Here is a 25041-nt window from a genome sequence, read left to right as displayed (position 1 = left end):
GTGACGTAACAGTCGAGTCTTGTGACGTAATAGTCCGGGGGGAGGGGCGAGACGAAAGTTAAAACTTTTTTATTCGAGTAGTAATTGCACAGAAGTAAAACAACTCAAACTTGGTGCATAAGAAGAAAAGGGTAAAACTTCTTGTGGTGAAAAAAAAATCAAAAAAACACGATCCAATTTCCTACTGACGTAACATTGCTGATGATGACGATGAAGGTGATGACGTCACAGAAACTAAAAAATCTTCGGGCAGTCGGACCAGTCGCGCTGATGGTATTTGCCTTCAAACAACCAATCCTGACTTTTGGATGCCGGATTTTCGCCTTTTTTAAACCACCTGTGACGTCACAATCATTATTATAACATCATCAAATCACATGACGTCATATGTGTTACCTCGGCGACCATTCGCTTTTCTTTTTATGACGTAACTTTCGCGCGGCGCGCTGTTGCTCTTCAAGTCGATGTTTTTGCGCACTTGCGCCATCTACAGGCAAATCCAACACAGTCATGAAACAAATTCTAACGCAACAGAATTAACTTACCGATGTCGCCGTTTTCGAGTTCTCTAATATCAGGTCGGAGTCGACTGTCTGTGGGTGGAAGGTCATAACCTTTGACCTCTTCCGAGTTCAGGGACATTGCAAATTTAGTCATATTATACATCTGTGTTATAACAAGGATTAGTTTGGTGAGGATTTGGTTGAAGAAAAGTAGGGTAATAATAAAATATTTAAAACCCACTTCAGCGGAAGACTCGGGTCGTTCTTGTACTTGCCACAAAAGCTTACAATCATGGTCATCACATAAGCTTGATAAATATGGGGACGCTTCTTCAGATGACACAGAATGCTGAAATGAAATTAGGCTTTAAATTTAAATTATTTTCAAGAGAACATGGATAAAAATCAATCCATAATTTAATGCAGACGAAATAGTCTATGGTAGGAATGGGCAACACCATACAGAATTTGTTTAGTTGAGCATGTTAAGCAGTTTTTCAGTTACACAGAAATCATACTGTCAGTGGTGTTTCTCAAAAAAAAGGCTCAAACTTTTACCTTTTAAAATGGGACCAAAAACCCCATTTTACCGTAATCATTATAGGTTTAGAACTTTAAAACCTTACATCAGTGGTTCCCAACCGGGGAGGAATTCCCCCCTAGGGAGGAATTTAATGATTTCGGGGGAGGAATTTATAAAAACTGTAAAAAAAAAATTACATGAAAATGTTACAGAATATTTGTAAGGATTCTAAAATGGACATGCCTAATTATAAGGTCTATTTTAAATTGCTATAATTTTTTATGTTATATTTGTTTTTTGTCTTATGGGGAGGAATGAATAGTTCGAAAATGGGCAAAGGGAGGAATGTGACAAAAAAGGTTGGGAACCACTGCCTTACATAGTTGACAAATATGCGTCAGTGCACCACTTTATAAGTCAAGTGTAACCCTGTATAAGCCTAAGAACTGTTTCTTGACCAAAAGCTGTAAACCAACTGACATTTGATAAAAAACTTTAATAGCAATCAGGGAAAAGAGAAATAAACGTAAAATAATGTTGATTGTGGTCCTAGATTGTTAGTACTTTGTAAACAAAAAAGATTGTAACACAAACTATAGTAAGATACAAAAAACATTAAGACAACAAGCCTTACCGATCTTGATTTTGATTTTTGCGACTTCTGTGGTGTATTAGTGCTAGCACCAGCTGACATAGAAAGAAATCTTTCATGTGCCTCAGGACTCATGGAGTAAATATGTTTCGTCCAATCGCCTTCCAGGACACGGACTTTCACTTTGCTAAACACAAAAGTCTGATTAGTTTTCTAGGACCAAAGATAAGTTCCCAACAAGCAGCTAGCTAAATTAGACTAAGAATGTCCAGTTGTGGCATTGAACAGGTTAGGTGAGGCATGGCTTTTAAGCATATTACTCCCAACAAACTGGAGTGCTGTAAGGCGGCTATATTGGCTCATGTAACAAATCTTTGTCACGAGCTTCACTGAGTTGAAATGGTGTGTACTGTCTACAGCAGTGTCAACCTTTTCTGAAATGGTACACCCTTTTCACGTTTACTCAAAAATTAGTACACCCCGGTCAAAAATGTATTCATCCTTGTAATACACTGATTTGTTGTCCTATCAAGGATAAGTTTGAGCGCAATGCAAACCCTTTAACATTTTTTGTAATAAATAACTCAGCAAACAATGTGGGTAAAAAAACTAGAAGGGTGGCTTAGCACATATTGCCCTTGCATATACACTATAACCTATTTTAAAACATGAATATATTTCCTATGCTTATTTTGTATTGGGTCCCATATTAGCCATCGTATTTTATAACTTTAAGTCGTTTCTGCAGGCAAAAGCTCATGGGTCCCCACACATGCAAAGTTGAAAATAATGCAATTCAAGAGATAACCATGAGAAAGTCGGGTGTTGTAAGGTAAAACACAGTGATCGGCACTGGGCTTAAATAATAATACTATGTAGAATACAAACTATAAAATTAGATTCACCCCAGATATTGTTTTGAAGTATGTCCTAGTTAACGTTTTAAAAAACTGACCCATTTTAGGGGGCTAGTAGGGCAACTAATTGGGTTCGACACACAAACGAAAAAACATATAAAAACCACAATGACTCAATCAATAGTACTGCAAAATTTCAGCCCAATCCGCCAATGTTTAAAACTTCAACCACTAGAGGTGTTTTGAGCAACAACAGTTAATGTTTCTGACGTCATAGGGCTGTTAACAAGCCCCTAACACCACGCAAAAACGACCACCAAGCAACCCACCAATGAGCAACATACAACTGGTTGCCCTTGTAACACTATTGCTCCAAAGAAATCTTTCGTTTGTGGTGCCCAGTAACATACAAATACGTTTTACACTTTAGGGGCTTGTGGGGTAAATGTTAGGACTACAGGGTTGAACACAACAATCGACACCTATAAATGGCATACTATACAAGAAATCCAAATTTAAGCCAATTCTGACACTGTTTAAAAACTCACCCATTTTAGGGGGCTAGCGGGGTAAATACTGGGGTTATCAACAAAAACAAATTGGGATGCACATCTACATGAATATATCTACCATCTGTGTAAATTTCAGCCAAATCCATCAAACATTTGATGGAAAAACGAGTCGGACAAACTTTGGGTAAAAAACACCCATTTTAGGGGGCGAGCGGGGTAAATATTGGGGTTATCAACAAAAACAAAGTGGGATGCACTTCTACATAACTACATATACCATCTGTGTAAATTTCATCCAAATCCATCAAGGATTTGATGGAAAAACGAGTCGGACAAACTTTGATGAAGAAAAAAAAATGAAATAAAAAAAAGAAATAAAAAAACAAACAAGTTGAGTAAAATCAATATGTGTCCCCTTCAGGGAAGGAGACCCATAACAAGTAAGCTTCAGGCCAGATTCAAGAAATGCCTAATATTCTGGAGTACAATCTATACTCTATAATAGGGTTACAGTATTAATTTAGCACCGTGATACTAAACCAAAACTCTTCATGTGGTTGACAGTTTAAATCAGTGTTTCATACCGGAACGGAACGGAACGTTATACCGGAACGAAATAAATAATTTTTGGCTCAAATACCGGAACGAAATACCGAAATAAAAAATATTCAAAATACCGGAACGGACTGAAATACCGGTATTTTTTATTCCGGTATTTCGTTCTGGACATTTGACATGAAACAATTGCTAACAATTTCGCGCCGTTAAGCTATGATAAAAAATTAGCCCCTGCAATTTACATCCGTTTGACCATCATTGACAAATGTTATGTGACGTAACAACTACCGGAGACAATAATTCTTGTGTGTTGCAACTTTTTTCTTTTTTCACTTAATAGTTGTAAAGACAACAAAGAAATGTTCTTTTGTTAAGACCGAAATACCGAAAAATACCGTTATAAATTTATTTCGGTCAGACCGGAACGAAATGAAAATATCGGTCCAGAACGTAATAACGAAATAAATAATTTGCTCAGAACGAATAACGTTATTTGGTTTCGTTCCGTTCCGGTATGAAACACTGGTTTAAATGAGGTATGTCGCCTATGTGAAACAAAAATGGTTTCAGTTCAAAGGCAAAAAGCCAATTTTTCAAATTTTTTTTTATAATGTTTTTTTCCATAAAACAGTCTCTAATTGTTGCCAGTGAATACGTAAAGAAAAATGGAAAAAAATCTTACTCTGATGTAAAGACATGTCCTTCAACTTTGTTAAGGTCATTTCTGAACCAGCTGTAGGGTTTGAAGGTCACAACACATTTTTCATTTGTTCTAAACATAAAAAAGGTTTAGTGAACATATAAGTGAAAACATATGAACAAAAGTTCAAGGACTTTTTGTTTAGAAACCTGGTGTAAGGTTTCAATTTTTACTACTAAACTAAACACTATTTCACAAACAGCCCCTTGAAAAAAGCTGTGCTGTATAAGCAGTAATATTAAAAGGTCACGCTGCGGTAATTGTTACCACCCCTATTTTAAAAAGTGTAGGATATTTTGTGCTCACAAAAGCAGAAATTTGTGGCTTTGGCCACTCCCTACATGACATTTTACAGAGTTTTGTTCTGGGTCAAAAATATGTGGTATATGGCTATATTCAACATCACCATGGTATGTGGCTTAGTATTATCAAGATCTTATCATTTTCAGATGTCAATCCCATTATAAAAGATTGGATCCATACACAGGGTAAACAAACTGTTATCAATCTGGCAGGCTGTGGCTATGTTCAATACATGATGTATGTTTACAAATCAAAAGGGACCTGGTTTGTTATTAATGTTATTACATGTTTAGTTTCATTCAAACAGATATACAAGTGCTGAAAAAGCTAAAAAAACAAACTATACACCGAAATATGACATTTTAGTGAAAACTTTAATTTTATGAAAAATCATGCGAAAACTTTCAAATCCTCCAAATTTATGTGAAAACTTTCAATTCATAAAAAATCATGTGAGAACTTGCAACTCGTCTGAATTTATGTGAAAACTTTTACAAAAAAAAAATTGTTCGAGAGCGCTTACTTGTGGTTTACAATGTCCATTACACCATGCTGTTCAATCCAAAGTTTTCCGACAACAATATTGTGTACTGAGCATTTAGGGTTGGTCCAAGTGTATGTTTCATCATGTCTGATTAAATAAAGCACAAACATCAAACAACATAAATTTTGTACACAATACAAAATGATACCAAATTTTCGTTATTTTACAAATTGTCTTGTGGTTAAGCTTAGATATTTGTTTAAACTGGTTTCTATTGATTTGATAAATATTTGTTCCTATACGGCCCAGTGATCACCTTGCCATCTTTACAAGACAATTTGGAAGGACCATTAGAATGGGAATACACTAATACAGTAAAACATACAGGTACATTGTTGTCACAGTTGTGAAACTGTACTAAATATTGATTTGCACAAAGTTTTGGCTGTGTTAGTTTGCACTAATCTTTAAAAACATTATAATTCCGGTTTGTAAAAAGTTACACAAATTCGCTAAATCCAGCACATGGTATGTGTGCCAAATGTGGCATTTACGGCACTTGAGTTTTTGCAAACATTATGATCACACCATCAAACATTTTGTCCATTTTCTGTCATAAACAAGTTTTTATATGCTTTTGGCAACACAAAATTTGTCCTTAACAGGCTTTTTTCAGGTTCCACATATTGGCCAAATATTTGGGGTTAGCCTAGAAAAAATATCTGAAAAATTTGGCAAAGGGTAACAATAGTAACCTACACTTGAAGACCTTTGCTACAAACTGCAAGAAAGGTTTGCATGTGCAAAAAGGGCCGAACATTTGACAGGTAAACTATACCAAGGTTTACAATACAACAAATGTTGGCACACAAGTGCAAGTCAAAATTGGCACAGCAGTGTTACCAAGTTGGACACCACTGCACTAAACTGTAAATTTGATCTAATCCATATGGTTCAGGTTTTGCTTACTGTGGAAAATGCAGAGTGAGAATTCCTTTTGGTTCTATCTCAACGGTTTTGCCCCAAAACTTCAACTTTGGGTGAATACTACCGTGGAAGTTGAACGGGTGAACGGGGTTAGTTCCTGTGGCATGGAACGCAGACACAGGTGGGTGATGGGATACTTGCTCAGATACCCATGAAAAACCAAGATCGGGCCTGTGGAGAAATATAATAGAAGTCACATTGCATTTGAGATACCAGTTTGTCAGGCGTTAGTGGGTTCTATGCACTAAAACTGTACGTTCTTAAGCTTTTTCTCAAATTTACTATTATTATCACAAAAATTATGCAAGGTCAATTTTAACAATTTTAACATTTTGCTCATAATTTACACCCAAAGAATTTCAAGTTGTGTTCAGGGGCTAAATTTATCCTTGGTTAGAAAACCTGTGCCTCAAAAATGGTTCTGCAAAAATTATACCACTTATGCTGCATAGTTCACAACAGGCCCTTGAAACTGTTTATTTGTTTTCAGGATTTCAAGGTGTAGACTACCTTTCAAGGTAATCAAATGAAGGAATAAGCTTTAAATGACTTGAGACCATAGGGTGGCTGGTTATGATTTTATGTTCAGTTAATCTCAAGCAGTAACCAACACAAGCTAGTTAATATCATTGTCATTATCTCAAAAACCTTTACACTAAAACTCGGTTATATGGACTAGTTTGGACCAAAAAATGCCTGGTTTAGGCAAAAATCTCAATTAGTTCAAGCCTTATCACAATTCAAATCATTCGTACCTCAAGTTTTGCCTAAATTATACAAAGATCCAGTTTAACTGTGGTTTACTGCATATATTGTAAGAAAACTCTGAGTAACTGTCCTTATTAACTAATGCAAAGGGCACATATTACATTTTTCATTAAACAAGCTTCTTTATGGCAAAATTGCTAGCATAGTAAGAAGAAAAATGTAGATATGAGACGTACAACAGTTTACAATTATAAGGAAAAACACATATTATGACCTGGAATCCCCTATGCACTAAAATTATGAGTTTACAAAAGTTCCATTATTACAGAATCATTAAGTAAGAAAATATGCACCTCGTGTTCTGAACAAGTATATCAATGAGGGCAATTCACTAAGCAAACAGGTTTCAAGCATAAAGTATACAAGGGCTTAGAATGCTAATATTTGTTCAGGAGATAACTGTCTTTACAAGAACTTTGCCGCACCATGATGACATTGCTAACTTAAGCTTAAAGTGGCAGTTAAAGGGTGGGTTGCTCATTAGGTTGTTAACCCCTATAATTTACTGTTATTGCTCTTCAATGTTTTTTGTCCTACAAAATACGCAAAACAGTTTTAAGGGTTTATGGGTATTTTTTAAAGGCTCTAAGGGTTTATATCATTTGTAAAGGGCATAACTAGTCTAAAAAACCAGATTAATGCATTCTACTGTAAAGTTTTAAACACCAAAAAAGAACATTCTTAAATTAATTTTAGGCCAGCCTGTTTTGTTAAAAGGTGGTTTGGGTGCACAAAACAAATGAGAACCTTACCGTTGATATTCATATGTTTCACCAAGCAATGGATTGAAAGGTTTTCCGAGTCGATTCAGCTGCGATGCCAATGCTGACACAGCGAATGCTGCAACAAACTGTAAAGACAAGAAAAATGTAAGTGATGTTTATTAAATACAGCATGATAAATAGAACATACAAAAAACTGTTTGAAACAGAGTTTGTAAGCATGCTTTGTTTTGTAGATGCAGCCACAAATTTCATGTTTTAGGGATTAATGGCAAATGCAGTTTTACCAGTCACAAAAATATTAAATATTACTGTCTTAAAAATTGAAAAATGCTGGTTAAACACACGTAGTCACAAAGTGTGCAGATTTTTTTCAATGCTAAAATACGCATAAATACACTCATTTTGAAAATGTTGCTCCAAATAATCAGGCTGTTTTCACCACGAGAAATTAGTTACCTCAATTCGCTGTAATGAACTTTCTGCATTGTTTGCTGCTTCAAGAAGTTTGCTATATTCCATGTACTCACATAAACGTTGAATAAAACTCAGTGGTTCATTAAATATTACTGGCATTGTGATTTTCGACAATTCCTGTATTAAATGAAAGTACTTCAAAAGCAAAAAAACCTTTAAGCAAAACTTTTTTGTACAACTTAAGACTAATTAAAAACCAGCAAATTATATTACAGACAATTTAAATCAGAATAAAATCTATTTTATTTCACAATGAGAATTGAAGTTTTAGCCCTCAATAATTGACAAAATATTAGTCTATCTCATATTTTGAATCTAAAAATTAAAACTATCAATGAAAGTTTCTAAAAAACGCACACATTAACATATCAATGACATCATACAAAGACATGCATTAAAAAACAAAAACCAGTCAAAAAAATCCCAAAAAATCTATACCTTGCCAATGCACTGTCGAAGAATATGCCAAATACTGAAGTCATCGCGCGAAAACATAGGTCCTGGTAAAGTTTCACGATACACAAATTCACCATTTTTCTGGTGTTCCACATTACCACTTGAAGGCAGGAGAGAGGAAGTGCCGTTTTCTTCAGAGTTTGTTACCACATTGGTGTGATTGTTTTTTGTTACTTTACGTGACCATGAAACGGATGAGCGCACAGTCTGTGAGGTTGATGTTGACTCTTCTTCATACACAGCTTCATAATCAGCTTCTAGGGTTTCTTCCATCACTATACTTTCATCAAATTCACTAGTATCGTCATCTAAAATTATAAATTATTTTTTTTTACACTTAGTGATAAAGAATTGGTATTGTTTACTTTATAATGCACCAACCAACAAAGTGTGAAACTTCTGGATCTTGTACTTTAGTAAGAACAGCCGTTTTTAAAGTTTCACATTTTGGGGGCTTGTGTTTGAATTGCTGGGTTATCTGGGGCCAAACTTTAGAAAAATCAACTTTTGATTATAAATTAACAGTTGTGTAAATTTGAACAAGTTTGAAACGCATCTTCTTGACTAACACATGGAAGAAAGAAAAAATATGAACAAAAACAATATATATGTGCCCTTTTAGTAAGGGAATCAATAATTACTGTATTTATACTAAAAATGCAGTACAGCAAATCTGCCTGATGGACAAGCTTTTTTTCAGTTCAAAACTTTGTGTACTGTGAATGTTTCGTCACGGTGAAGTAATTTAATTGTTGGAAATACAAAAGCTCTTTCAGCACCAATGAAGCCTTAATAGTGTTCTGGCATCGCATAGAATAGGTGAGGAATGTGTTTTCCCCTGTTACTCCAAACAAACTGGAGTGCCGTTGGATGACATTGGCCAATACGACCAATCTCTCATTACGAGCTGCACTGATGAGACCTTATAGATCGAAACAGTGTGCACTGCCTGCAGTTTAATACTGTTCCTTTGTATTCACAAGTATAGGACACAGGCTCAACATTTAGCAAGAGAAATATCATAAGTTTCCAATTCTGTGAAGTGGATTTTAACAAATAACTGAATGTTTATGTCCCCAAAGGATCATGCTGACATACTATCTTAATAACAGTCTTTGCAAACCGTCAAACAAAACTTATGCCTAAAAAAAATATCACAACAATTTTGCCGAACTGCTAGATTCACAGTAAAGTTGTTAAAGAGGCACAAAAAATCATAAAAATCTTTCTTTGTTGCATTTTTAGTTCCCAGCCATGCCTAATCAAACAGCCTGGTTCAATGAAACTCTAGGCAGTTCTATGGGTTTTATGGACTAAAATACGATGTGGCGATGGAAAAACAAACAGGTTTTGTTGAACTAATGGGATAGGCCAGGTTTTTCTCACCAGCATTTCAAGATTTATTATTAATTTTGATTAAAAATGAGACCACAATTGTGATAATTGCAGTTATTTACAACCGATTTTACACAATGTATGTTTAAGATTTTTATGTCAAAATGTATGTATGGGTGACAATGTTTGTTTCGATTTTTTTTGTTACCAGAAGAAGTGACAACCATCACACTGAAGTTGGAAACCACTTTCTCTCAACATTTTTTTTTTGTTTTTTGCCCTGCAAAGTGCACCATGAACTAACTTTTATCCAGTTAAGAGGTCACCTTTAAAACTTTTTGTTAGTGTTTCACAAGCATTTTAGGAAAAACTTTTTGGTGACAAAGTAAGGATTATAGACAGGGTTGTTTTACTGTCATTATTCCTAAGATTTGCCGTAATTTTTTCTTGAATCCTTATTTTATTGTCTTTTTTCAACAATTACAAGTCAATTCCCTGCTACAAATAAAAGTAAACCTAGACCTTAGCTGTTGTAAGATGCATGAAGTATTTTTTTACTTGCAAAAAGTTGCTGGAACAGATTGTTTCTGGCAAAAAAAGATGCCATGGCTTGTTTAAAAACATTTGTTTTGTTACTAAGAAAATTATTTTTTTAAGTTGTCCTTTTTTGGGGACATGTTGATGGCAACCCTGATTATAGATAAAGGTAATGAAAACCTGGAGCTCGAAACACTGTGTCTGTTACACTAAGCTGGTTTATGCTAGAGTGCAAACAGTAGAAATCAATCTTACACAGGATGTGCTTGCAAGGAAGTTTGAATGAAGACTTTCCTTGTTATTACTAATTTGTGCCACTTTTGCAGCAAGAAGGTAAACAACATGGAGCATGAACTTAGAATTACCAGAAACCATGCCAAACAGCATTACCCAAACATAAAAATGATCCAGTAGTAGCTGTAATGCTGACTTTGACATTTTTGCCCCTAACCAGTTTCAAGCTGTTTAAAAAACTATGAAAAACATTTTTTACATTTAATAAGGAAAATAATGACCCAAATAGACATAAAAAACATGCTTTATTATTTTTACATTTGGTTTATGGCAGGTTTTTTTCGGACATTATCCAGTAGAAACTAACTAACATGCTGATTTTGACAAGTTTTCCCTATACCAAGTCTCTATGCTGTTTTGAAAACTTTGAAACACATTTTCCCAGTTGTTTTATGTTAATTTTTCTGACAGCAGTAGTGTGGCAGTTAAATGCTTATTTCAACATGCCTGTCATTAACCAGCTTCAGGAAATTAGTGAATATATAAAACATCAAGCAATGTAACACAATAAGAAAGGAAAAAAATAAACTTAAACAACTGTTAACCTGATTCGCCAGATACAGCGTCGTAAAATTCGTCTTCTTCACTGACAAATTCTCCACTTGATTTCGACGCAATGGAATGATGCCTAACACATTCGTCGAGCGCTCTGAAAACACAACTAGTGTTAACCACTTCCTGTCAGTTAGTTATTATTGTTGACGAATGATGAGACGCGTTCAGTGCAAGTTAGGCATGTTGTCGTTTTTCGTTATATTGACTGAATCGTACCGTCATATCCTAAGTAAAAACAGGGACTGCATGAATGCTTAAATACAAATACTCTAGTCAGAAATTAACATTATAATTTTATGTAATTGATAAAAGAGCAACAAATGGTTCTAAATAAAAAACTTGTTTGCTAATTTTGAGCCAGAAGATGCATTTGCTTTTTTTTATTAATTGCTGAAAAAGTTTGACTAAGTAACCAATGCCATTAACATGCCTACTACTAATTTTAGAGGGTAAGGCAATTATATATTTTAATGTGATTCTGCAAAAAAACCTTTATCATTGTTTAAAATTACATTGTTGTACTTTATACAAAATTCAGTCCATTGAAAAGGTGTATAACTTGTGATTGTAAAAGTTTAAGCTCCTAAACACAAATATTTTGTTGTTTGAATACCTCTCTTCATCACTTGGGGAGTTCGGCATGACCCTGGTGGGGCTGGCGCCACCTTGTGATGAGATTGCCTGTTCCAGATTGTGATGTGTTGCCGCTAATGACTGTAAAGCCTGTTGTAGTACTCGATTTTTCTCTTTTTCCTCGGACAACTGTGCTTTCGATGCCTGAATTTAGGATTGCAGTGTTCAGGTGAATTACTATACTATAAATTCAACTTGTTTTTTGTAGTCTCAGATTTAACGTTACTGCATCAATATTGCAACGAGGGATATGACCTAGTACATTAACTGCAATCTACAAAGTAAAAAAAAAGGAAAAATAATGATTCACATGGCACCAACATCTTTGTAAGCATTTTTTAAACATAAAGAAATTACTTGAATAGTTTAGTTGTATAAATTTTTTTTGATTAATTGAATAATTGAATATCAAGAATATTTTAGAACAATAAGTTAAGTGACCCATAACAGCCCAAATACACATACAACATGCTTTATTATTTAAACATTTTGGCAAATGCTCATGCCATCATCAGTGATATGAGGCTACTTTAGTTACACCTGTTTATAAACACTTAAGTCTCATAAAAGACCATTTAGACCCAAGATTGCCATTAAAAAAGCTACTGATTTTTTTTTCTTATTTTTAAGCACAATCCAATTTCTTAGTAAAACAACAATTATTATGAAATGAAAAACAGCATCATCTGTGAAAATTAATCTTAAAAAGAGAATAACTAAATTCTGGTTTGGTTTTAAAGTAATATTTTCGCCAAAGATCATCCTACACATGTTCACTGCTTAGTAACACGTGAAAAAAAGCATGACATGCTAAACACACAGAACCACTATTCCAAAGTCCAACACTTCAATGTAAGCAAAAAGCAAACAAATTTGGCTTCGTTAAACACTTTTTAACCTTACATGTTTGATTGTACTTAAAAAAAAACACAAATGCTCCAGGCACTTTTATAAGCTTTAATAGTTATAAAATTTTACCTTTAAAATTTGTAGATCAATTCGTTTTTTATATTAGTTATATTTTATTTTTTAAAATCAAAATATTCTATTTAATTTCATGTATCAGAGTATGAAACACAAAAACCATTTTCTCATTTTTGTTAAAAATAAGCAGTTGGGTATACGAATACAAGATTTTTTAGTTTATTAATCATGTGCAATTTACAGTATCATAAAAACTTTAAACAATTATTTCACAACAAAGCTCTTTCAAACTTTAAAAACGCATTTCTAGTCAAACAATCTGACTGGGTTTTTTTCACTCCCTATAAAATGCAACCTCAATTTCAAAAACTTTTCAGATCTCAACAAAAAAATGCAACAACCGTTAACAAAACCCAAAATTTTTTTCGTGGCCGGCTCGATTTAAGCAAGCGCGATTAAAACAATGGACTTTGTGTCGTCACAACCTAACTAGCTCAGTTGCCGGAAGTGGTAGCGATGGTCGTTCGACAACATAGTTCGACAACTAATTAAATCGGTTGCAATATGGCCGCCTTTTCGAGATGGCCCCTCCGGCAAGGTATGCATGAAGCGACGTTGATATTTCTTCTTTCTATGCACTCTATTCACTTTAAACTACGGCTAAACTGAAGGTTCAACGCTATTTTAAGCCAAGGACGTATCTTTTGTTGTGAAATGTTACGTCATATTACGTCGATTAACGGAAAAGTTTAAGGCACTGCGTTTTTGAAATTAGGCCTAATAGCCTTAACTGACCATTGTATTTTAACAGTAACTGCTTGCTTTTTAGGCAAATACTAAAATATCTCAAAATTAATACAAGTTAAAAGCGTTAAATATGCTGTTAGATTAGCAACAGCGTTTTTATTAGATCACGAAGGTAACTATTTCAAATTAACAATCCCTGATTAGAGGTGCGAACCAATGTTATAAAATCAGCTGTATCCTAAACATTCCTCCGTAAACTGATCTAACTCGGCTTCACATCACGGCTAAACGTGTCAGGTCATGCGTGTCCATACGTCACCTGGCTAATCAAAATTATACCCTTACTCAGTTAACGTACACGACCGACCTTTCCAATCTTAGATGTACTGTCTTCTATTATAGTTTATATAACACTAAATTGACATTGTTTTTCTGTTAAAAACGTAACGCAAATTGTTTGCATTACTTTGCTGCAATGATTTACATTTGTTTTGTATCTTTTTTGCAATAATTGCTGAAACATAAGCTTGATTTTCGATTTTTTTCTCTTCATAAACAATTCCATGTTGAAAAAAATTGCATCTGCAATAAAACCTTGCAATCGAGCATAAACTTTTCTTACACTTCATTGATTTTGTTGTTTTTTCAAGACTTCGTTACGTACACAGAATACGCCACACAACTAAACTGCATCACACCTGACCTAAACCATCTGTTCTATGTACACTGCATGGATGAATGAACTTATCATGCTTGAAGCTTTTTGTTAAGCCGGGTTGTTAAGTCTACCTTCTGCACCTAGCTACTACTTTTACAGCACAATTGTTCCGTAACAACCACGAGAAAATTCTGTCTTGGCTTGAGAACGTTATGCAAGACAAAGGCTTGTTTTAAGCACATCTGAAAAAGTTTGCTAACCAACTTTATGCACTACATTGCAACGATACCCTGCAATTTGTTGTCCTATACTAAAAACTCAGTTTAAACAGCAAAAAACTGTAATTTTCAAAGAAATTATAGATCAAAAATGATAATTTTCCTTTAATTTTTTTTTTTTAAAAACAACTATTTCGAATTACATTCTGCTTCATAGACATAGCCAGTGGTGGGAGTCAGCTGGTTCGCACCGGTTCTATAGAACAGTCTCACGAATATCAGTGAACTGGTTAGCATTACTGGTTACTGTCAAAGGACTTTTTGTAACAGAATCGGCTAAAAAATAAGACTTTTGTAATAGACCTGGCTGACAAAAAATCCTACCACTGGACAGAGCGTTTATCAATATTGGCAAAGCATTGTTTTTAAAACTGACTTTTATAAAGACCATTTGCTTTGCATTTTCCTGGAAAAATTCCAAACTTTCCGTTTTGAAACAATCATGCTTAATCAAAATCAAACCACAGACAGCATAGCAGTGTGATCCCACACAAAATTCAACAACATGGCATATGCAGCCTATTTCAAAACTAAATCAGTTTTCTCATAAGCCTGAAGCTATCTTTAGAAGGGTCGGGTGTAACATAGTAATTAACACTGAGAGCAGCTGCTATGCATAAATCCACAGCATTAAATATTGATGCAGATTGTGGTAGGGTTTGGCGCCCTTTGATATGATTAGATATAAAGCAACAAAGAATAGATACATATAATTGTTGATTGATCCTGTTTAAATGCAATACAGCATGCATATTAATCAAACCTTCAATAAAAAAAAACTGCAGTTTTCCACACTTTAATAATTTTGGTTTTTAATACTATTATTACATTTTAAATTTTTTTGCAAGCATATGCCTTTGACACACAAAAAAATACTTTTTTGTTGCATTTTTTCACTTTGGCATTTGAACGTTAAACTAAAATTCACTTTGAAATGAATTTATTTCGCCGTAGTTTAATTTACCTGGTCTCTTTTTTGCAGCAGGTAAAGGCAATTTGTAAAGGATTTTGACATTTCACTTGAATTCGATAACACTTCATGGCACTTTCCAAGAACCTGACTTGACAATTTCTGACCTTCAAAAATCAAATGGTATTTTGTTAATCCTTACCTAGTATGTTGATTATATCAGATTTTTTATATATTTTTGCTATTGAACAATGCCTGTATGTATTAGGCTCATATCAAATTCACCATTTGTTACATTTTTTTAGATTTTGATTTGTATAAGTTAGATAGTTAATCATAAACAATATATTAAGTAACGTAATTATAGGGCGCGTACGCGCATTCGAAGTTATTTACCAGGATCAACGTGACCTGTATAGGACGTCGAAACGACAGTATAAAAAAAAAATACAATTGCCAGATGAGCTTTATAAATTTGATATCATGCCTGGCAGCAACAGCTTATATATTACGTACTATATGTCAAAGCAAGTATGGCTTAATTTTTTTTGCTCAGGAAAATACAACTAAGAACAGCAAATTCTCACCTTTATCACTGGCCCAAACAATGTCATTTAAGGTTAAGGTAGTTACACCAATACTTTACTGTGCATTCGACTTTTCAGTATGTTACAAGCAAAGATTAAAAATATTTCAAGTATAGTTTAGTAAAAGTATATTAGTATTTCTTTTGTACAAAAACTGGGCCCAAACAATACGGAAAATCAAAACAGCATAGGTAACACAGCACATGCTTACCCTCAACATTTACTGCAACTTTGACATTTTCGGCAAGTTTTTGGATTAAAACGGTCAAATCCTCTACACCACCTTTCAACACTTGCTGGTGCACTTGAGCATCCTGTAAAATACACGGCATTATATTTTTTTTGTCTATCCAAAAATGTGTGGAACATAAAAACAAAACAAATACAAAAGTTTTGTTTTGTAGCACTTTCAAACACAAACATTGTATTTTTTTTGATACACTCGATCTGGGTGGGTTTTAAATTTAATTTTAAATATTATTTCACCAAATTGAAATTTATAAAAGGTAGCCTGTTCTGTTCTAGCATCTTACTATTCAGCTCTGTATGTCAGATCATAAGGTTTACATTCACATTAACATAGGTTGTTTTTGACATAAGTGTTATATAACATGAAGAGATTAAACATGCCTTCTTGACCCCACTGCATTAGCATTAGCTTAATAGGAAACAAACTTAGGCAGCTATTTTTAATAACATTTAAAAGCCCTAATTGACAAAAAAACTACCCAGAAGAACAGCGCCAATATTAAATTTATGAATAAGCATAGGACAAATAGTTCAACAGTTACTGTTTGGTTTAAAAAGAAATCTACAAAACTTATCTCACACCTTTGACCGTTTAATTCAGTGTTTCTAACCGGGGAGGAATTTAGAAACATTAGTGGAGCAATTTAAATTTTTACATGTGGTTTGTTAATAGACACTTTATTTCTAGAACATGACTTGTAAAGTTGATAAAGGACCAAATTTTATGTGATCTGTATATAGATAAGATAATTGAATTCTATTTGAATAAGATATTGCTGAAGCTTATTACTTGAAAGACAAATATATATCAACACATAAAAAACAGTGGATGACTTCAGACTTGTCAAAGTTTTCAAACTGTACATGGCTTAGCCTCTACTACGTAGTATATTAGGAAATGGAAATCAGTAATCATAAAAATAACGGCCCAAATAGACACAAAAAGCAACATGCTTTATTTTTCCAATGTTTTGGCAACAGCTCATGCTATCATCAGTGATAAGAAGGCCACTAAAACTTATGAACAGATCTGTATATAGTGTTCCAAAGTTAAGATACTGAGTTTCAAAGCATAGACTACTGATTTGGTAAACTGCCTTCAATATGCCTTGTGTAACAAGGATTTGAGGGAATGGAAATGTTTTGCACTGTTAAGGGAGAAATTCATTGAAAAAGGTTGGCAACCACTGGTCAGCACAATGTTTTCACATACTTGGAGGATATTTTTAATGTCAGTTAATGGCACAACTTCTGTGTCATCATCGGAATCGCTTGCTTCAATAGGTTGGTCGGGTACCACAAAGTGATTGCTGTATTCTATATGCTCCATTAATGCATCAACCCATTTCTGGCAAGCAAAAACACAAAAGTGTCAAGTACACAAAGTTACATGTTATATAAAAATGTTTCTTTTGTTAATTGCCCAGTCATAGCAGTGTGCATAGCAACATTTTTTTCTGTGATGAGGTCAACTAGTATGCAAAGTTTTAACATTTGGCATTTGCCCGGCATGTCATGCCACATTTGACATTTCATGCGTATATTCAAATTTCTTGTGGTATTTTCCACATTGCTGTTTGAATAAAAGGAAAAAAAGCTATATGACAACTGGTACAAACTACCCTTAATATTATACCATAATGGTAAGATTAAGTTGTTACCTTATGGATAGATTGAAATATTTAATATGGCAAAAAGTGCAAACTATTTATGCAGGTTACAAACTATATGATGGTTGCCTTTTTATTTAATTGTTTGCAGAAAATAGGAATACAAAAAGTGTGTATGGCTACTGGTCAGAAATATATCTTTTCTTACCCAACAAATAGATTCAGACCATTTTTAAAGCTAAATGTTTATCAAAAAGTTCCCACAAGCTATCACATATACAGTAAACCCCTGGTAATGTGGACATAATTCCGGATTAGACGAAGATCCAGATTAACCAATGTTGATTAGTTAAAGCCTTAAAACATTCCAAATCATTTATACCTCAAGTTTTGTCCATTAGGTGAAGATGAAGATCCAGATTAACAGAAACCAGGTGAAATCAGGTTTACTGTATTTTACTACACAGATTTTGCACCTCTGCCCTAATTACATATCTTCACTTATTGCATTTCAGACGATTTTTATTACTTTTTAAAAACTACATACCTTTCTGTTAATTAGTGGTCGATTTTTCTGGTGCACCATCAGGCTATGGTGTGAACCGTCAAAATAGTTGATACGAAAACCCCAGTTGTTATCTTCTCGCACCTGAAAAAAACAGTTAATTAAATGGTAATGTTGCAAAAATGACCATACAAAGGTTTCAATTATTTCTTAAGTGTATAGATCTTTTTAAAGGAAAACAACTGATGGTGTGAATTTAATAATCCAGTGCAGAAAAATTCCATAAACCTAATTTAAACATAAAGAGTTTTCCAAGTGTACAACTTTTTTTTTACCTAAAAACAACCAGTGCTAAACTTTTGCTAAACTTAAAAAAGACATTTACATTCCATAAACTCAATTTACTAAAGTCAGTGTTCAATTGCCATTTTGGAACACTATACATATGGATCTGTTCATAAGTTTAATGGTGAAAATAACGGCCCAAATAGACGTAAAAAGCGACATGCTTTATTGTTCAAACGTTTCGGCAAATGCTCATGCCATCATCAGTGATATGAAGGCCACATCAATTGCACCCATTTATATACACTTTAGTCGCATAAAAGAATGATAAAAAGGTGCGAAACAAGCGTCGCATGAAAACGATAGATAAAAAAGGTGTGCAGAAGCGAGGTGTAAGCCACCTGCAAATGTGTGCGTCTGACATTTTAGTTTGCCATTTTAGTTTTCAAAAAACTTCACAGTGATTTTGTGAATAGTTTTTGAAAACTAGTGGCAGGAAATAAAATTACCAAAATACTTACTACAACTTTTGCTTCGGTTAAATATTTAAACAACTTTCTACGCGATCCTGTTGCAGCATCTGCTCGTCGTGCAAAGTAAGATATCACCCCTTTTTCCAAGACAACCCAATGCCATCGTGGGCTCAAAATCCGTTTTCGCTGAAAAACATTAGCAACTGAAACAAAACTGATTTTGGATTTTCTAGTAAAACTAAATGTAATATGTAAGCTGCAGACAGTGTACACAGTTTAGACCTATAAGGTATCATCAGTGCAGCCAGTGACAAGATATAGGCCATATTGGCTAGTGTAGCCATATAACAGCACTCCAGTTTGTTTGGAGTAAGAGGCTAAAAAGCCATGCCTCACCTATTCTGTTTGATGCAACAACTGGACATAAATGTAATATATATAATATGTTTTTTTTGTTACACAGGGAAACTTTATCGTAAAATTTTTATCACATTAGCGAAGAAATAGCAAACTGTAATCATTTTTTGCTCAGTTATGCCACCAAGTGATCACATATTACTCTTGCATTTGAGTTTATAAAAAGGTGTAGGTCAGTGGTTCTCAACTCGTTTCAAGCCATGGACCACCGGCCCAGTAAAAATAATATCATGGACTATTTCATTTTTGAGCAAGATTGAAGTACGCATACAAAACAACCATTTGGGCTTGAAACATAATTCTTTAAAACCCACTTTTAAGAAGTGAGATCCATTTATTAACAGCTAGCATTAGGATACTCTTTTAACATGTAATATGTAATCATCTCTAGTTTATTGCTAAATTTAGTGGACGTATTGTGAACCACCATAAAAGGCATCATGAACCACCAGTTGAAAACCACTGGTGTAGGTTTACCTTTAATAATGGACCTTCAAACCTCTGTACCATTTTGTAAGGATGATGTCGTGGTTTTAATTCCAGTAGTTTCTTCATCTGCACACTTTTACTGACATCAAGTGGTACCTCATCTAAATAAAACATATTAGGGCCTTATGAAAGGTGGCTAGGTAACATACACTACACTAACCATGCTTTCCACACCAAAACAAACTACATAACTTTTACTTACACCTACATTTTAGAGTAAGTATTTGACACAACAAATAAAGACTGATAAATGTAGTTAAATGCAAACTAATTAGCCAAGCTTGTTGTTAAAAAAACAATGGGACAATGCTATCAACCTTTTTTACAAACTCTGTGCAAAAAAACAAATTATGTGATTAAATGGTACATATGCAATTTACCAACACTAAGAGTAATGTTCAAGTTTGACAATCACTCCAACATTTTTTGTCAAGTATGGATTCAGAATACTCCAAACCTTGTTTGTTCCTTATAGATGAATCTGCTCCATTTTGTATCAGCAGAAGGGTCATAGGTCGATGGTCACGCATGGCTGCATGGTGTAGAGCTGTATTACCTCTTTCATCACACATGTTTACATCTATTTTGTTTTGATGAGATGATATCTATACAAAATTTTCCAGTAAATAATTTTATACTAAGGAACACTATACACAGACTTGAATAGTAACATGTTCAAAAACGTAACTGCCAGAGAGCTTGTGTACAAAGAATACATTATGCTGGCATTCACCTTTTTCTTAAGTGCTTTATATACCGTGTTCTACAGCTCAATTGACAACCTGCATTGATGATGACAACAGTGATTGTTAAAACATTGGCATAATGTATTCTTTATACACATGTTCTCTGGCAGTTACGTTTTTGATTAAATAAATTTATGAATTGGTATACATATAACATAAAAAGCAAAAGATCAAAAGAATTGCATAGAAAACTTCCTGTAGTTTTATTGTCACTCTTTTGTTATATATATATTACAGCAATCGGAAACATTGTTGTTTCTTACGCTTATTATTTTAATTTGTACTATTTTTTATTTGCATTGTTTACATCTTTTTTAAATGGGGTAACAAAATCACCACAGTGGTATGTATTACACAAAACAATTGAACAAATTTTCAGAACTTTTTTGAAACAAAAATTACACAAACCAATATTATAATATATATAATGCTGTAACAACGATCTTACCACGTTTTCAACCTCTTTTTCTCTCCCTTCTTTAACAAGTTGAAAAAAGTGCTCATTCCTTTTCAAATTTTGCACTTTTTCGGCAGCTAAAAACAAAAACACAGATTTCAAAGTCACTAATTGTTAGTTCGACTACCTGTCCTGTTAAAATTTTAACATACTATTTGGATATTATACATGAACATAAACTCGTGTGGCCAAATAATTGGAAAATGTTACGCTGGACGACAAAGAAAAATGCTTAGTAATTAACTGGAGAGCTTTCTAGATATCAAAGCACGTAACTTTTTCGGAACAGCAAGAAATTGTCACATCTGGAAAAAATCAGTGTTTCATGGCAGTCGAAGCCTGGTTCAGAAATGGCACTGGATGATGATGACATGAACATGTTTAAATGTCCCATTTTATTGGCAATTTACATTTAATTTTCCCTGTTTAAAACAAAAAAACACAACACAAGTAACACAAACCGCACCTTCTAGCAAATTTTTAATGTTGATGTTTAATGCGATCTGATGAGGTTTTTTATTTTCTTCATTTGTCATTGAAGCATCAGCACCATTTTGAAGTAAACAATGAACAATATCCTGAAAAAAACATCTTTTGTAACAGTAAAAAACAACTTGAGTTTAACAGTTTTGTCAGCTTTAAGAAATATTTGTTTCATATGTATAAAAATATGCATAGTTTTTGCAAATAAACTTGTAATACTATTTTAAATATCATGCAAGTATTGGATTGTAATAAGACTGCAATTTTACAAGATTATGCAAACAACAATGCACAATTGTAGTTCATTGTGTATTGTGTTACCATAAATAAGTTGTTACATATTAACAGCATTTTGCTGTTCAGAATGCTAATAACCTTCAAAAAGAGTTGCTTTCCAGTCATACTTTGTCATCGACCTTTTCCAACTTGTGTTTTTTCTCCGCCTTTTACGGTTTTACGGTTTTACTTTCATGCGTTTCTTATCTTTCATTGCGTGTTCAGTTAGTTTAGTCTGTTGGGCTTTCTGTAGAGGATTGATTGTGTGTGCGGAGGAACTATAAGATTTTTCTATTTTTAATGCCTTTTCTAATTTTTATCCCTTTTATTGCTCTCTAGACACTGAAGATGCTTTTTAGCGAAATTAATTTGTTTTTACAACACTGTCAACACTGATTTTAGCCTGGAAATAAATATTTCCTGAACTTGTGATTTATAAAATGAAAGGTGGAAATCATCAAGACCAGGGGTCACCAAACTTTTTTCACTGCGGGCCGGATGAGTGCTAATAATGATTCACGTGGGCCGCATAGTTTACATGCCCTAGCGCCGTCTTTCCAAACTTAGCCCGTGAGGCGATTTTTTAGGTGCGCCAAGATATGGTCTTTCTACAATCCCATTCAAAAACTGGTCATGCGACTGTTAAACTGCATAGTTAATCTCATCTTACAAGCAGTGCTTGTACATTATGCCATAAGAAGGCAATTGTTTGCGCACAATTAACACTTGTAATCTTGTCTGTGACGTAACAAACTGGCTTTGGATCAATCTTGGGCGTTATAATCCTATGAAACTCGGTGATATCAATTCTGAATATCGCCACAGGAAAACTTTTGGAAGGAGATTAACTTTTAATGTTACAAAGTTATTAATTCAATTTGGCAAACCAAAGATGTGGTCGCGGGCCGGATGAAATGACCTCGTGGGCCGGATCCAGCCCGCGGGCCGTAGTTTGGTGACCCCTGATCAAGACAATGGCAACAGAACAAAGAAAGATTCCAAGAATAAATTTACCAGGATTTATGACCTTGTCCACAATAAATAATATTTTTTATATGACACTTTGGGAAAGTTTATGTACTAAGCAAACCTTTGCCTTGGCATTTGTGTTTACCTAAATTTTGCATAAGATAGGAAGAAGAGCGAATGCTATTACTAAACCAAAACTGTTAGTAGCTAATGGCTTACACAGCGTTTTTGCAGCATGAAAGTTTTTCAAGAGGTCCACTAAAACCGATTCAAAAAATGGACACCACAACAATAACTGTGTCCAAAGCCATTTATAATATTTAACCAGTTGCTTTAACAAATTAACTAACAGGGTGTCCAAAGCCCTTGCCAAAATAAGGCCACAGAATTTGACCATCTAGTTCACATGCACCTAAGGCCAAAGTCAAACTTTTAGCTTGTGCTTGTCTGACTTTATGTGCAGGTGATGATGAATGCTACAGAGCATCCTTTCAGACAATACAACAACACCTTGTGCTGTGAACTGGGTAGCTACCCATTGACAAACAATTTGCTGCCCCAGTTGTGCAAAACTTGCCCAGATTCTTAATCAGATTTCAGATAATTGTATCAGCCCTATGATTTGCCCACAGTAGTTAGACCGCCAAATTATGCCCTTGTCAATATTGCTAAAGCATTTATTAAGCAAAGGTACTGCAATTCCCATTATGCTACAAAAACAAAGCAAACCTCTCTATTAGTGTGAGCTGCCTTATGTAATGCTGTGTCTCCAGTGTCATTCAACACATTTGGGTCAGCCCCACTTTTTAGCAACACCTCAACCACACCATAATGACCAAAGTAACTGGCTAGGTGCAGTGCGGACCATGACTTGGTGCTCTTTGATTCACCTTAAGAAAAATAGAGAATTGTATCACTAAAAAAACACAACTAATAGTTGCATTTTTGTGAATGTTTTTAGTAAAAAAATTATACAAGTAAAAGTAAAGTAACAATAAGTGAAAATAGTACTTTATTTCCAGTCCTATTTAATTAATCTTTTGTAATTTTCAGACAAATTAAAAATTGCACCTTTGTAGTTTAGGTTCAAGTCTTGAGATTCTTCGCATAATTTCGCAACTTCGTTAAGTTCACCATGCCGAGCAAAATAAAGCAGTTTTTCCTCTTGCGTTTCAGACATGTTAGAACAGTTTGGAATACCATTAAAAGTAACACAGGTATAAAAATAAAAAAAATAAAATCCTAAAAAAACAAAATTGACAGTAGAGAACTCTACCAATAATGTGTTTCTTTTTAAACGATTTTTATGCTAATTGCTTTAACCCGTGCAAAACAAATAATACAAAGCTTACTTGATTACCACATAACAAAAAAACCTACACAATCTTATTCACTAACAGTCTAACATCAGCCCACTACTTTTCCGTCACACATTAAAATTAGACATAGTTCACGTTTAGAAGCACTTGCGTGGGAATATAATGGTTTTCCAATTACCTTTTTAAAATAACCGCCGTTTACGCCATAGTGCCATGGTGCCATACTAATAATCGATACAATCCCAAAAATTTTAAAATTTGAGACATTTCACGGTCGTTTACTGGCGGGACTTTGCGCGGTGACGTCATTGTTTACCGCATCAGCTGATTTTACTTTCACAAGCTTTGGTGCAAAAAATTGTTTGTTCAGGAAACTTACAACGTTTTAGTCTTGTAGTTCATGAGCGTTTTGTTCGTTCGCCATGTTGGAGTTCATACTGTGGCATGCAATAAAATGTTGATTGTAAGTTAAATTTGTGCGGGCGCTGTTAAAAAGAGAACTTGGTCAACGCCATAATAATTTAAAAAACATTTCAGATCAGATCATATTAAACTTGTAAAACTGTAGTGAAAAAGCTATTATTTCCTTTTTTCATGTGTCAAATAGCATCCAAGGTATTGACAGGTCACTGACTCAGGGTATATATTTTTGGCAATAGACATTCCTGATGAAAAAATGTTATAAAATCATTTTTATGGCATATTTTAAACGAAAGAAAATTGCTTAAAAAAGGAGTTGCGTTCGGAACAAGCTGCTGCAGTTTTGTTTGTACTGACCACACGTACAAGAGACTTATGATAACGGACCTCGCGGTAAAGTGGGCTGCATGTGATGATCTATTGTTTTTCAGGAAATAGGGTGT

At 34.1% G+C, this 25041-nt stretch overlaps 1 pseudogene across 1 annotated transcript; it reads right to left on the bottom strand.

Annotated features, from left to right (window-relative positions):
* Positions 1-54: 54 nt before the first annotated feature.
* Positions 55-24097, bottom strand: LOC145229431 (oxysterol-binding protein-related protein 1-like; annotated as a pseudogene). Its single transcript, XR_013860445.1, has 24 exons — positions 23931-24097; positions 23589-23749; positions 21598-21709; positions 21123-21208; positions 20386-20533; positions 19917-20029; positions 19071-19208; positions 18307-18408; positions 17363-17497; positions 16112-16214; positions 15368-15480; positions 11777-11940; positions 11154-11257; positions 8425-8750; positions 7969-8103; positions 7540-7637; positions 6002-6190; positions 5072-5179; positions 4228-4317; positions 1661-1805; positions 745-852; positions 546-666; positions 397-487; positions 55-337 (listed from the first exon to the last, which is right to left on the bottom strand). The product of XR_013860445.1 is annotated as an oxysterol-binding protein-related protein 1-like (transcript).
* Between the last annotated feature and the right edge of the window lie 944 nt (positions 24098-25041).

The sequence above is a fragment of the Phallusia mammillata genome, chromosome 5 (genome assembly GCF_965637545.1).
Source record: "Phallusia mammillata chromosome 5, kaPhaMamm4.hap1.1, whole genome shotgun sequence".
Classification (NCBI taxonomy): domain Eukaryota; kingdom Metazoa; phylum Chordata; class Ascidiacea; order Phlebobranchia; family Ascidiidae; genus Phallusia; species Phallusia mammillata.
Note: the sequence above shows the minus strand (reverse complement) of the source record. Positions and strands in the feature narration are given on the sequence as shown.